Source organism: Myodes glareolus, chromosome 9, assembly GCF_982192425.1.
Source record: "Myodes glareolus chromosome 9, mMyoGla1.1, whole genome shotgun sequence".
Taxonomy (NCBI): Eukaryota; Metazoa; Chordata; class Mammalia; order Rodentia; family Cricetidae; genus Myodes; species Myodes glareolus.
Genome location: NC_142034.1, coordinates 26,927,545 through 26,940,626, shown reverse-complemented (window position 1 = coordinate 26,940,626; position 13,082 = coordinate 26,927,545). Strand labels below are relative to the sequence as shown.

Sequence of the window (13,082 nt, the reverse complement as noted above, 5' to 3'; positions counted from 1 at the left end):
GCCAGAAACACCTCAAGGTATGTCTCCAAGGAGATTCTACACCCCTCCAAGCTAAGAGGCAAAACCAAACATCAGGGACTGGGCAGAGGGTTCTGTGATTTTTAAGACCATGTGCTGCTGAGAATGGTGGCGCAAACCTTTAACCCCACCACTCAAGGTCTCAGCGGCAGTGGCAAACGGATCCAGGACCATTCCAGGACAGCCAGGACTATTATTACACAGAGAAATCCTGTCTCAAAAAACAAAACAAACAGCAAAAACAAGCTTGTATACCACTACTCTTACTGAGAACCCAAGTTCAAATCCCAGCACCTACATGAGGCAGTTAGCTCATAACCACCTATAGCTCCAGCTCCAGGAGATCTGATATTCTCAATCTCTCTCCTCTCTCCAGACTAATAAAGCTCTAGCTGCTCTAGAACTCACTAAGGAAACCAAGCTGGCCTTGAACTCAGAGAGCTACCCCTGCCTCCTCAGTGCTGGGATTAAAGGTGTGCCACCACGCCTGACTGATTCTTATTTTAAAGACTAAGGAAGGGCTGGATAGATGGCTTTCTGGTTTAGAGCACTTACTGCTCTTGCAAAGAGCCCATGCAGTTCCAGCACCCACATGCTGGCTCACAACTACCTGTTAACTCAGATTCCAGGAGACCTGACATTACTGGGCTAGGGGTTTTTGTTTGTTTGTTTGTTTTTAAATGATTTATTTATCTTTATTTTGTGTACATTGGTGTTTTGCCTGCAAGTCTGTCTGTGTGATAGTGTTGCATCCCCTGCAACTGGAGTTAGACAGTTGTGAGCCACCTAGTGGGTGGTGGGAATTGAACCCAGTAGCTAGGATTTTGATCCCAGCAATAACTCTAAGCCTTCTTGGCTGAGATCCCAGATGGAGGAATCATTTCTTTAGCTCGCCTTTGTTCAGACTGTCATGCCCCACATGCCCTCAGGAGGCTGTACTTACCTAACCACTCCAAGGTACATTAACAGTTACAGCATCCCCTGAATCCCAAACTCTGTCCTTGACCCAACACTTTTCTATCTGGGGTTTGTCTGCTTGCTTTTTCTTTTCTTTTCTTTTCTTTTCTTTTCTTTTCTTTTCTTTTCTTTTCTTTTCTTCTCTTTTCTTTCTTTCCTTCCTCCCTTCCTTCCTTCCCTCCTCCTCCTCCTCCTCCTCCTCCTCCTCCTCCTTCTTCTTCTTCGTTTGTTTTGGTTTTTGTTTGTTTCAAGACAATGTTTCTCTGTGTAGCCCTGGTTGTCCTGGAACTAGCTCTGTCGACCAGACTGGATCTGCCTGCCTCTGCCTCCTGAGCGCTGGGATTAAAGGTGTGCGCCACCACTGGCCTGGGTTATTTGCTTTATTTTACTAAGATAGTCTCACTAGGTAGCTCAGGTTATGCTTAAACACCAGATCCTCCTGCCCCAGCTTCTTGAATGTGGGATTGATTACAAGTGTCACACGATAGCCAACTTCTGCTTCCAGAATACCAGAATGAATATCAGCTGTCTGAGCACAACACACAGCTTCCACTCAAAGGAAGTATGGTGCTGGGTCCTGGCAGCATCACTCCTTCCTCTTGAGCCCAAGCCTCACGTGAGCAGGTTCAGAGAACAAGAACAGGCTTGGGGTGGTGGTGCACACCTTTGATCCCAGCACTCGGGAGACAGAGACAGGCGGATCTCTGTGAGTTCGAGGCCAGCCTGATCTACAGAGCTAGTTCCAGGACAGGCTCCAAAGCTACAGAGAAACCCTGTCTTGAAGAAACAAAACAAAACAAAACAACAAGAAAAGGGGGAGATGGGGAGATGGCTCATAGTAAAGTGCTCACTCTGCAAGTACAAAGCCATGTTTTTAAGAAGGCAGGCAGGAGAAAGCAAGGCATAAGGTGGCATGGTGGCCCACGCCTTTAGTTCCAGCAACCAGGAGGCAGGAGGCCAGCCTGGCCCACATAGTGAATTCCAGGACAGCCAGGACTTGATAGTGAGACCCTGTCTCAGAGAGGGAGGAGGGGTGGGGAGGCAGAGACAAGAGGACACTTAGGACTCACTGGGCAATGTACTGACTTGCTGATTGCTGAATTCTAAACCAGTGTGAGACCCTGTCTCAAAAAAGAAAAGAAAAAGATGAAAGGCATTTGGCTTACACACAGAAAGAGAATGAGCATGATCTTTTTTTTATTTTCGAGACAGGGTTTCTCTGTAGCTTTGGAGTCTGTCCTGGAACTAGCTCTTGTAGACCAGGCTGGCCTCGAACTCACAGAGATCCACCTGTCTCTGCCTCCTGAGTGCTGGGATTAAAGGCGGGTGCCACCACTGCCTGGCTGAGCATGACCATTTTGTGAGTGAGTCTCTAATGACATTCACACCACCCTTCCCATCTCAAGCTCATAGATCTCCAAGGGTTGGACCCCTGAAATGAGAGCCCTGAGAGGTACCATTGGGTCTTCAGAGTGCACCAGACAGTTTTCCCAATGGAACCTAGGTTAGGTTTGCTTTGGTTTTGATTTTCGAAACAGCCCTGGCTGTTCTGGAACTCACTCTGTAGACCAGGCTGGCCTTGAACTCACAGAAATTCACCTGCCTCTGCTTCCCAAGTGCTGGGATTGAGGGTGTGTGCCACCACCCCCGTATGTTCCCACAGTTTCCCCTCCCCCTACTCCTTTCAGTTCCCACCCCACCTCGATGGTTTTATTTTGAAATATCATTGGATTTTCATAAAAGTGGCAGAATTGCGAAAACAGAATTCCCCTCTGACCTTACCCAAGTTTCCCAATAGTAATCTCTTATATGACCATGCCATTTATGAAAATGGAGAAATTAAAAAATGGGTGTGGTGGTACAAGCCTGTAACCCCAGCATTCGTGAGAAAGAGGCAGGAGAATTACCAACAAATTCCAGGCCAGCACATTCTACATAGTGAGTCTCAGGCAAGCCAGGGCTACACAGTGAGACACTGTCTCAAACAAACAAACAGTAGGAGGCTGAGAAAAGACTTCAATGCTGGCAAGCTTAACAACCTCAGTTGAATCCCCACGAGCTGGAAGAGTCAACACAGAGCTTTGCTCTGACGTCCACAGAAAGGCCTTGAAATGAGTGCACACACGCACGCACACACACACACACACAATTAAAAACCAAGAAAGCATTAGTACAATGCTGCTAAGTAAACTCAAGACCTCACTTGGATTTCTCCAGGGTTTTCACTAATGTCTGCTCCAGGATTCATCTTAAGTTTATTGCCTTTCTTTTTTACTGGGAAGAGTTTTTTGGTTAAAGACAGCATGGTTGAAGACATCATGGCTGTCTAGAAGTCTCTCCATGATCCACAGATATTGGAGAGTACAACCCAACCCCTAAGTCACTGCCTATTTAGGGGGACAAGCCACTGCTCCTTTCAGTGACCTGCCACTAGAGACTCATCTGATGTCTTCAATCTCTGGGCTCACCACAAAGGGGCTAACCTCAATATCTTATTAGACCTGTTCATCTTCAGCTGCTATGCTCCATGACCTTGACTACCTGACCAAAACCTTAATCAAGTCCCAGGCCACCCTGAGAATGGCGGCCCGGAGAAAGGAAAAGTAGTATGACGCAGCCGGCCTCCCAGTGTGGTTAGGAGATGCGTAACTCGGGAGATGGAGTAGAAGGGATGGAGTGGAAGTGAGGGATAAGAGAAAAGACAGAGAGAAAAGTACCAAGGATGGTTCCTTCAACTTGATCATGGTCCTTGAGTGATGGGTGAATGGGGATGCCACAGGTAGAGAGACCACCACACACAGGAACACAGGAGCGCATGCGCGCGCGCACACACACACACACACACACACGCGCACACACACTTTCACTGAGAGTCCCTCAGGCATCTACTCTCACCCTCTGTACCCTACTCATATCATTAAGGCTGGTAGCTATCTTCCTGACGGGAGGAGATTGCTCAAGAGGGCTGTGTATGTGTGAAAGAAGAAGGTCAGAAAAAGAGAATGGAGGCACCCAGACAACTCACCCAGGCCAGAGGAGGAAGGGCAGTGAAGGGGTCAGAGAAGCGAGAGTGCTCCACGAGAGTGCTCCGCAGAGACCAGGTGATTGCAGTTCAGAGGATCCTGGGCTGGGGAGAAGGCATACTCTTGTTTTCTTTTTGAGACAGGATCTAATGTATCCTGAGTTGTTCTCTAAGTCACTAAGTAGCAGAGAATGACCTTTAATTTCTGATCCTATTGATCCTCCTTCCTCAGCCCCTCAAGTGTTGGGATTACAGGTTTGTAACAGGCCGACTGTGCTAATTACTAACTACACTAACTCTCTGTGACTGTAAAACTCACAAGCACTCCTCTGTAAAGGTTTTGTTCCCTCCCTCTGCCACACCCTAAGTTAAAGACCCTTTGCCTTAGGCTAGCTTCCTGGGGAGCTCTCTCCTGCCCAGGGCTTTTCCTGTCTCTAGTGCAGTCTCTTTATTGTTTCCTTCTCTTAAATCCCTTCTTTGCTCTGGTGATTTTGTTTGTTTGTTTGTTTGTTTGTTTGTTTTAAACAAGGTTTCTGTGTAGCCCTGGTTGCCCTGGAACTTGCTTTATAGGGCAGGATACCCAGGAACGCAACTCCGAGATCGGCCTGCCTCTGCCTCCCAAGGGCTGGGATTAAAGGCTTGCCCGCTACCATGCCTGTCTTGTTTAGAATTTGAGCCAGTTTTGTCAGTACTTATCCCAAGTTGTTCTGAAACTTGTTATATAGTCTAGACTGGTCTCTAACTCACTGTCCTCCTGCCTCAGCCTTCCAGGAGTCAGGATTAGGGGTTCAATTTTAATATTTTCATCAAAATTCAGTCCCGACCTGTGAGATGACTCAGCAGGTTAAAGTGCTTGCTGTACAGGCCTGATGACCCAAGTTCAATCCCCAAAACTTACAGTGGAAGGAGAGAAATGACGCCGGAAAGCTGTCCTCTAACCTGTGTGTGTGCTCCTCCTTGCGCATGCACGCACACGACATACACGACATGCCCCCACATAATAATAATACAGTGAGGTTTTTGTGGGTTTTTTGTTGTTGTTGTTGTTGTTTTGTTTTTGTTTTTGTTTTTAACTTTTAATTTACACTGTGTTCGGTGTCTGTCGCCTGTGGAGGCCAGAAGAGGGTATTGAATTCTCTGGAACTGAAGTTACAATAGATGGTTGTTAGTTTCTTTGGAGGTGCTGCGACTAGAACCTGGGTCCTCTGCAAAAGCAGCAAGCCCTCTTAACTGATGTTTCTCCAGCTCCAATTAAACAGTTTTGGGTTTGTTCTCTCTCTCCCCCCCCCCTCAAGGATTTCAGACTCCTGGAGGGCAGGGGTCAAGGCTCGCTTTATCTCACTGACCTCAGAGGGTGCTGGCACACAGTGTGAAAGGAGTCTGTGTTCCGCAGTTCACAGGCTTACCACGTGCCAGACAATGTGGCCAGAGCTGCACACACATTATCTTATCTGCAAATGGAAACCAAGGCAGGTAAGGGACTGCCTTGGGAAGGTAGGCTCCAAAAGCAAAACTTTGCTGGTGCCAAGGTGCTGCCCTCTACTGGTGACTCAAGGGGACAACATGCCCAGAAGGTAGTCTGTAGCACCTTCCAGAAAAAAAGAGTCCATCTCTCTAATTGGGAAGAAAATCTTGAGAAGGGACTTCTCACACTCCTGTGAAAAAAGAGAGGTTTCCCCCAAAGCTCCAGGAGCTAGGAGAGAGAAAGATGGGGTCAGAGAACAGGAGAAAAAGAACAGAAGGCTGATGGGGAATGCTAGTCGAAACCAACGTTTTTAAAACAACATACATTGAATTGGAGAGCTTGCTCGGTTGTTTAAGAGTACGTGCTACTGTTGTCGAGGATCTAAGTTCAATTCCCAGCACTGTATCAGGTGGCTCATAACCACCTGTAATTCCAGTTTCAGGGAGCTGATGCCCTCTGGTCCCTAAAGGGCACTTGCATACATATTGTGCACATAAACCCACATAGGTAACACACGTAAATAAAATAAATGATTAAATGTTAAACATAAATGTCAAAATGTATGCTTACATGTTAAGGGTAAGTATCTTTTCTTTGGCTTGCTTGCTTTTTTTCCTGAGACAGATAGGTAGAGCCAGTCTGACCTTGAGTTCACTACAGGATCTACACACACACACACACACACACACACACACACAATTCAAGGCGGGAGTAGCAAGCAGGCAGCACCCCTGGGTCATCTCTATCTCTTTAAATTAGATTTATTCATTTTAACTTATGTATAAATGTTTTGTCTGCATGCATGCCTGTGCACCTCATGAATGCTTGGTGCACCTAGGTGGTCAGAATAGGGCATTGATGTGGGTGCTGGGAATCGAACCCAGATCCCCTGCAAGAGGAACGGGTCCTCTTAACCACTGAGCCATCATTCCAGTCCAGGTCCCAAATAACCACACATAGAATTCTTTTTGTTTGTTTGTTTGGTTTGTTTTTTTCGAGACAGCGTTTCTCTGTGTAGCTTTGGAACCTGTTCTGGCACTAACTCTGTAGATCAGGCTTGTCCCGCGCTACCGTCTCGCCCGCAAGAACCACGCGGGACACAGGATCCTACTGCAGAAATAGTTTTAATGCCCCTTGGGAGAGCGGGCATCAGCCAACATGGCGGAGACCCAGATAAGATGGAACCCATCCCTTATAAAGGAAACAGACCCTGCTTCGGACGTGTCACTCTTGGATTGGTCCGTTGCTCCCAGTCCCAGGTGATACCTTGGGAGTAGTGGAAAAATACCAACACATGTGAGCTTTCTAGCTCACCTGGCGGTGCAGCGCCATCTATGGTGGAGAGTGTGGTTGCGGCCTTCTACACAGGCTGACCTTGAATTCACAGAGATCTGCCTGTCTCTGCCTCCCGAGTTCTGAGATTAAAGGTGTGCACCACCACTGCCCTGTACATGTAGACTTCTTATTAATTATGAAAGCCTGGCCTGTAGTTTAGGTTTGTTTCTTACTAGCTCTTATAGCTTAAATCAACCCATTTCTATTCATCTATGTGCTGCCACAAGGATTATGGCTGTTACCTCTCCTCCTGCCTGTCTTGCTTGTTCTGTACCTGGTTGACAACTCCTCGTGACTCCTTGATGGAGGAGTGTTAACTGTCTATGTGTTACTTTAATTGGTTAATAAAGAAACTGCCTTGGCCTTTTTGATAGGCCAGCCCTTAGGTGGGTGGAGTAGACAGAACAGAATTGTGGGAGAAAGAAAGCAGAGGCAGGCAGTCGCCATGACTCTCCTCTCCGAGACAGTTGCAGGTTAGAATCCTCCTGGTAAGCCACCACCTTGTGGTGTTACACAGATTATTAGAAATGGGTTAGATCAATATGTAAGAGTTAGCTAATAAGAGGCTACAGATAATGGGCCAAGCAGTGTTTAAAAGAATACAGTTTCCGTGTAATTATTTCGGGTAAAGCTAGCCTGGTGGCCGGCGGGAATGCAGCCTGCCGTTCCTACTACAACTCCTCCCTTCTTCCCAGGGTCCTCTCTGCCCCCCAAATCCTGCCTAACTACTGGCCGTTCAGTTTTTTAGTAGCCGATCACAATGACAATCCTTACGTCATGTAATCAAACACCACACAACATTTTTTCTTTCTTTTTTTGGTTTTTTGACACAGGGTTTCCCTGCATCAACCAGGCTAGCCTTGAAGTCACAGAAATCCTCCTGCTTCTGCCTCCCAAGTACTGGGATTAAAGGCGTGTGTCACCACTACCCAGCTCAGATCATGTTTTTAAACTTATATTTCAGTGGTGCACACACACTTTGTGTGTGTGTGTGTGTGTGTGTACTAGTTTGTGAGACAAAAGATGTTATCTGACTGAGAGTCTTAGTACCAATAAATAAACAAATAAACAAAAAAGCAGGATGGGGGGACCCCTGGAAACCCCAATTTGAAAGCTCCTGGCCAGCAAAGCTCTGAGCTGGAAGTGAGGATTCACTGCAGATGGTAGCCGAGAAAGCCTGACTCTGTGCATAGCTCCAGTTCCTCTTGAGACCACAGCAGGCAAGGTCTCTAAGTACCCTGGACCATCTCCAGGCACCAGAAGTCCCGTTGATGGACAGCACCAATTGCTAGATGTTTTTCCTAATTGCCCCCCACCCCAGCTTCCACCCATAAGCTCTCATTCTCTGCTTCTGTCACAAACCAGACTAGAAAGGCACAGGCAAACACACTAAATAGCTGTCTGTGCTAAGTTTTCCCTCTTGCACTAGTGTTTCTTCTTTCTAGTACTTACTTGAGCTTCTAGAACTTTGCTATCCTTGGTTGTCTTTTTAGAAGCTAGCATTATTGACCACAGCAGAGGAGCAGGCAGAGACGAGGAGCTGCTTTTCCCCCTCCCCTCGCTCTCTCACAACACATGCGTCCATGCATTCCTGATGAGTTGAGTGGAGGTGAACGTGTGTCAAGGTGTGTGTGTGTGGAAGTCAGAGGTCAACCTCTGGGAGTCAGTTCTCTCTTTCCTCTGTATGCCAGTTCCAGGGTAGAACTCAGGTCACCAGGTTCGTATGGTAAAGACTCCACTCATGAGCCATCTCACTAGCCTCTTTCTTTCTCTGACAGAATCTCATGAAGTCCAGGCAGTCCTCGACCTTGCTGTGTAGCTTGGGATGACCTTGTTCTTCTGATCCTGCTGTTCCTACCTTTCCAGTACTGGGATTACAGGCATGTGACAACACACCTCGCTAGGGTTTTCCTGTTTGTTTTACGAATTCTCAAAACACCAACAGATAAAAAGGCACCACTGTTATTCTTTTATCAAAGAGGCTTAGTACATTCAAATTGATCACCCAGATATATCTAGCTAATAGAGGGAGGGTGCGTTTATCCAGGTCTTTGTATGACAACCAGATGTGAACTGGTCTTGTAAATACAGCCTCATGTCTAGTAAAAGCAAAACCAGATAGCTGGATAGGTTTTGTTTTAGACAAAGTCTTTTTAAAAATATTTATTTATTTGTTATTATTTAGTTAGTTAGTTAGTTATTCTGAGACAGGGTCTTTTTATAACTATTTTTTATTGATATTTATTGAGCTCTACATTTTTCTCTGCTCCCCTCCCTGCCTCTCCCCTCCTCCCTTCAATCCACCCCCAAGGTTCCCATGCTCCCAATTTACTCAGGAGATCTTGTCTTTTGATACTTTCTACTTCCCAGAGACAGGGTCTTTCTACATATCCCTGCTGTCCTGGACCGGCATTGTCTTCAGGCGGTTGTGTGGTATCCAATTGAGTTCTTTTTTTTTTTATATTATGTATACAATATTCTGTCTGTGTGTATGCCTGGTGGCCAGAAGAGTGAGCCACCATGTGGTTGCCGGGAATTGAACTCAGGACCTTTGGAAGAGCAGGCAATGCTCTTAACCTCTGAGCCATCTCTCCAGCCCTCCAATTGAGTTCTTTAATGATCTGCCACATCTTCTGATATGTAATGGCTGTTTGGGGTTTCCGAAGCGAGGGGCCCCCTCAACTCTTAAGCGATTTTCCTCTTGATTTTGCGGTTTAAAAATGTGTGTGCATGTGGATGTGAATGTGAAAGCCATTTACATGAGGTCAGTCTCAGGGGCAGTTCCTCAGGCATCTTTCATGGGTTCTCTTGTTGGCTGGCCAGCGAGCCCCAGAGACCCTCCTGTCTCTGCGTCCCCAGCGTGGGGACTATAAACAAGTGACGTGGGTTTCAGGTCCTCACTGTTGCATGCAAACAGTTTTCTGGCTGAGCCATCTCCCTAGCCCATGGTTTTGCTATTTTTTCTACAGGCAGTTTTCTTACAGGTTTTTATAATTTATATTTAGTTATTTAGATTTATCATTTATGCATATAAATGCATATAAATGCACATGCAAATTCCTATTCTGTGGCTACCTTTCTCCTTTCACTATGCCAGGCCATTGAGTGCCTTGCATAATTTACCCCTGAGCGAAACACCGGCATGTCCTCTTTTTTATTGGACATCTTCTAGTAAGGGCACAGAGTAGCACGCTCATCTTGGGAAGTATAACACTCTTGTGTCTTTAATTAAGGCTTTGTTTGAACTGAGAGATGTACATATTCCCCTATGTTGTCACCCAGGGCTTCACTGCCTTCTTCGCTTTCAGGTCAACAGTTCACATGGGATTTATGGCTGTGCTTGGTGTACAGTAGAGAGGAATCCGATTTCGTATTTTTCCATAGAAACACAATGGCCAATGTCAAGTAGGTCTTTTCCCCTATTCTGTTGTACCAATTATTATTATTATTTACATTTTCTTTTGGTAACACCTTTGTTATATATATTTCTTCAGTGTACAGTTGATAAGCAGGTTTATCCTCTGGTCGCACAAGTCCTCCCTCCTCTCGTGACTACATATTTTTTGAGGCTGGGATAGCTCATTCAAACTGATCCATTCAGGCGTCTTAAAAAGTGCGTGGGTCGGGTCGGGAAAAGGTGTACTGAGAATTAATAGGAAAGCCAAACGAGGCTTTTTGTTTCTATGGCATCCTCCCAAGGGTGGGAACTTATAGCCACCGTGCCAATCACTCTGTAGGGAGACCATAATGCGTCAGCAGGCTCCCTCGTCACTTACCCTACAGGGAAAAACATCTCAAAATCCAGGTATGAATCCAAAGAAGATAACAACCCATGCACGTATCTTCCACCCTGTTGGAGACGTACGCCTTTTCCCGCAGGTCCAACGCACATACGCGCGCTGCTGCAGAATTCCTATCCTGCGCTTGGAGAAACACCCTGTGGACGGTGAGAAACGGTCCTGACGAATTGTCTAATTGAAAAACGAACATCGCTAGGGGAGCGCTAAACCAAGAACAAAACACGGTCTCTGACCCCCAAATGCACAAGCCTCCGGGTACCACTCGCTTGTGGCCAATCAGAGGTCCTCTGGAGTCATTTGCCCGCCCCCTAGCCCTGTCCGACCACTTCATTCGCAGCTCACAAAGCAATCCCGCCGCACGTTCTGCACAGTAGCCAATAAGAGAATACGGGGCGGGGCCTCCGGGCGCACCGAGTAGGCGGTACCGCGCCAGGAGCGCCTCGGGAGCCTTCGGGTTCTTTCGGTTTTTCCCTTCAGGGTAAAGTTCTGTTCCGTCTTCCATCAACACATTTACTTTTCCGCCTGACTCGGCGCGCGTGCGCAGTGCCGCCCGGCCCAGGCTGCTCCAGAAATGTGAGCGTGTTGAACCCGGGGAGGGAAACTGGATGGCCGTTCTGCAGGTCAGTGCATTCCCCATCCAGCCTCGACTAGGTCGTTACTACCTGCAGGCCCCAAAACAGGGATTCTAAGACCAAAAATGATGCCCAGTGAGGTCCCACCGAGATTTGAACTCGGATCGCTGGATTCAAAGTCCAGAGTGCTAACCATTACACCATGGGACCCGCTGGCGTCTTTAGGCGCCCGGCAGCCTTCTCAAGCCACATGACGTTGGGCAACCTTTGCTAAGCTTCGCTACAGTTGATTTGGGCCCCTGGCCCAGGGCCACCATGGCGGGCAGACGCGGAGCCACCGAGATTCCCGTGTCCCTACGAGTTCCAAACGTCCCTGTGTCCCGAGGCGTCACTGCTTCCGGTGCTCCTCCAGGGGTCCCGGTCTCGCCCGCAAGTGCTGGGGGCGGCGAGTTGTCGGGTTGGAGCGAATCTGGAGAAAGCAGGCGACACGGACCCCGGGCAGGACGCTCGGCTCACGCAGCCTGAGTTGTTTAATGTGTTTATTTTAGGAGGCGTGTGGCGAGGACGCTTTGGCCCAGCGGGTAAGGACGCGGACTGGCACGTGGTGGCACAGCCGTTCAAACCCCGGACGCACCTGGGAGGCTGAACCCGGGCTACCGGAGGGGGTCCCCAAGCTGGGGGCCGCAGCCGGCGCTCGGCGCGCGGCAAGTTACCATCTGTAGGATTGCCCGGGGCGTTTCCAGTCCTGCTCCTCCGCGTGCTCTTCTAAAGCCCGGGCTGCCGAACCTTCTAGCATTTGGATCCTTCGAAAGACCCATCCAGTCGGATCTTTAACAACAGACCCCCCTTTCCCCCCCCCTCAAAAAAAAAAGACGCATCTCTGGGCTGTCTCGCGTTTCACTGACTCGAAATGTGTTTCTTCAGGTCAGTCGAGCAGTAGTTTACGCGTAATTTGACTCAGCAATTTCACCATCCGGACGTTATCCTACTTACCGGGCATCCATCAGTACCAGGAGGCGCGTTCAAGGAGGTTCTTTACTATATATTGTTTATTATAATACAGTGAGAATTGACAAAATAAACAATGGAGATTCCGTAAGTGCTCCACAAGAGTTTAAGAAATAACTGTGTGCTGGGCACAGGAGTCCGTGTGCTCACTGATAAGCACTAAGGAACCAACAATGTTAAACACACAGGGTTGTTTGTCTCTTCAATGAGAGTGACATATAACCTATTTCCACCTAGAAGGCTGGGAATGGACGAAGTTAACAGCCTGGTGACATTTATCATTAGTGTGTTTTTCTCTGTCTGTAGAAACAAGTTTTGTTTGTTTTTGTTTTTTGAGACAGGGTTTGTCTGTGTAACAGCCCTGGCTGCCTCCCGAGTGCTGGGATTAAGGACCATCACTCCTATAGAAACTGTCTTTATGGAAGATGTCACATGTACTTTACAAAGTGTTTCAGTGTAGTTGTGTCTTAAACTTTATTGTGCACACATTTTTGAGTTAATTGTGCACCTAGGATTGAGTTAATTATTGCCAGGAAAGTTTTCACCAACTTGTACTGTGCTTAAATATGCCTAAAATAAACTCCTTGGTGTCAGACTCTCAAAGTTTGAACCAGCACTGGCTACTGAGTTGTGTTAGATTTTACCACCTTCTTGCCTCCTGTGGATCATTACTCTGCTGGCCTTGATGGGGACACACACACTATAAACTTGTATTGAGACAAAAGGCAAGCCAAACAAATACATAAGATGCCATCCATGTATGTGTAAGCAGAAGAGTTAGTTACACACTAGTGCAATCTATTTGCTGTGTGACCTTGTATTAGTCAGGGTCCTCTAGACTAACAATGTATATAATGAATATGTGTGTATGTATACACACACACACACACACACACACACGTAAA

General features: G+C 47.2%; 1 long non-coding RNA gene and 1 other non-coding gene across 2 annotated transcripts; one reads left to right on the top strand and one right to left on the bottom strand.

The window, feature by feature from the left end:
- Positions 1 to 11,045: 11,045 nt before the first annotated feature.
- LOC125408584 (uncharacterized) lies at positions 11,046 to 12,798 on the top strand. Its single transcript, XR_007234499.3, has 2 exons — positions 11,046 to 11,217; positions 11,718 to 12,798. It is a non-coding gene; the product is annotated as an uncharacterized LOC125408584 (long non-coding RNA).
- Trnaq-uug (transfer RNA glutamine (anticodon UUG)) lies at positions 11,308 to 11,379 on the bottom strand. Its single transcript has one exon. It is a non-coding gene; the product is annotated as a tRNA-Gln (tRNA).
- Positions 12,799 to 13,082: the final 284 nt, after the last annotated feature.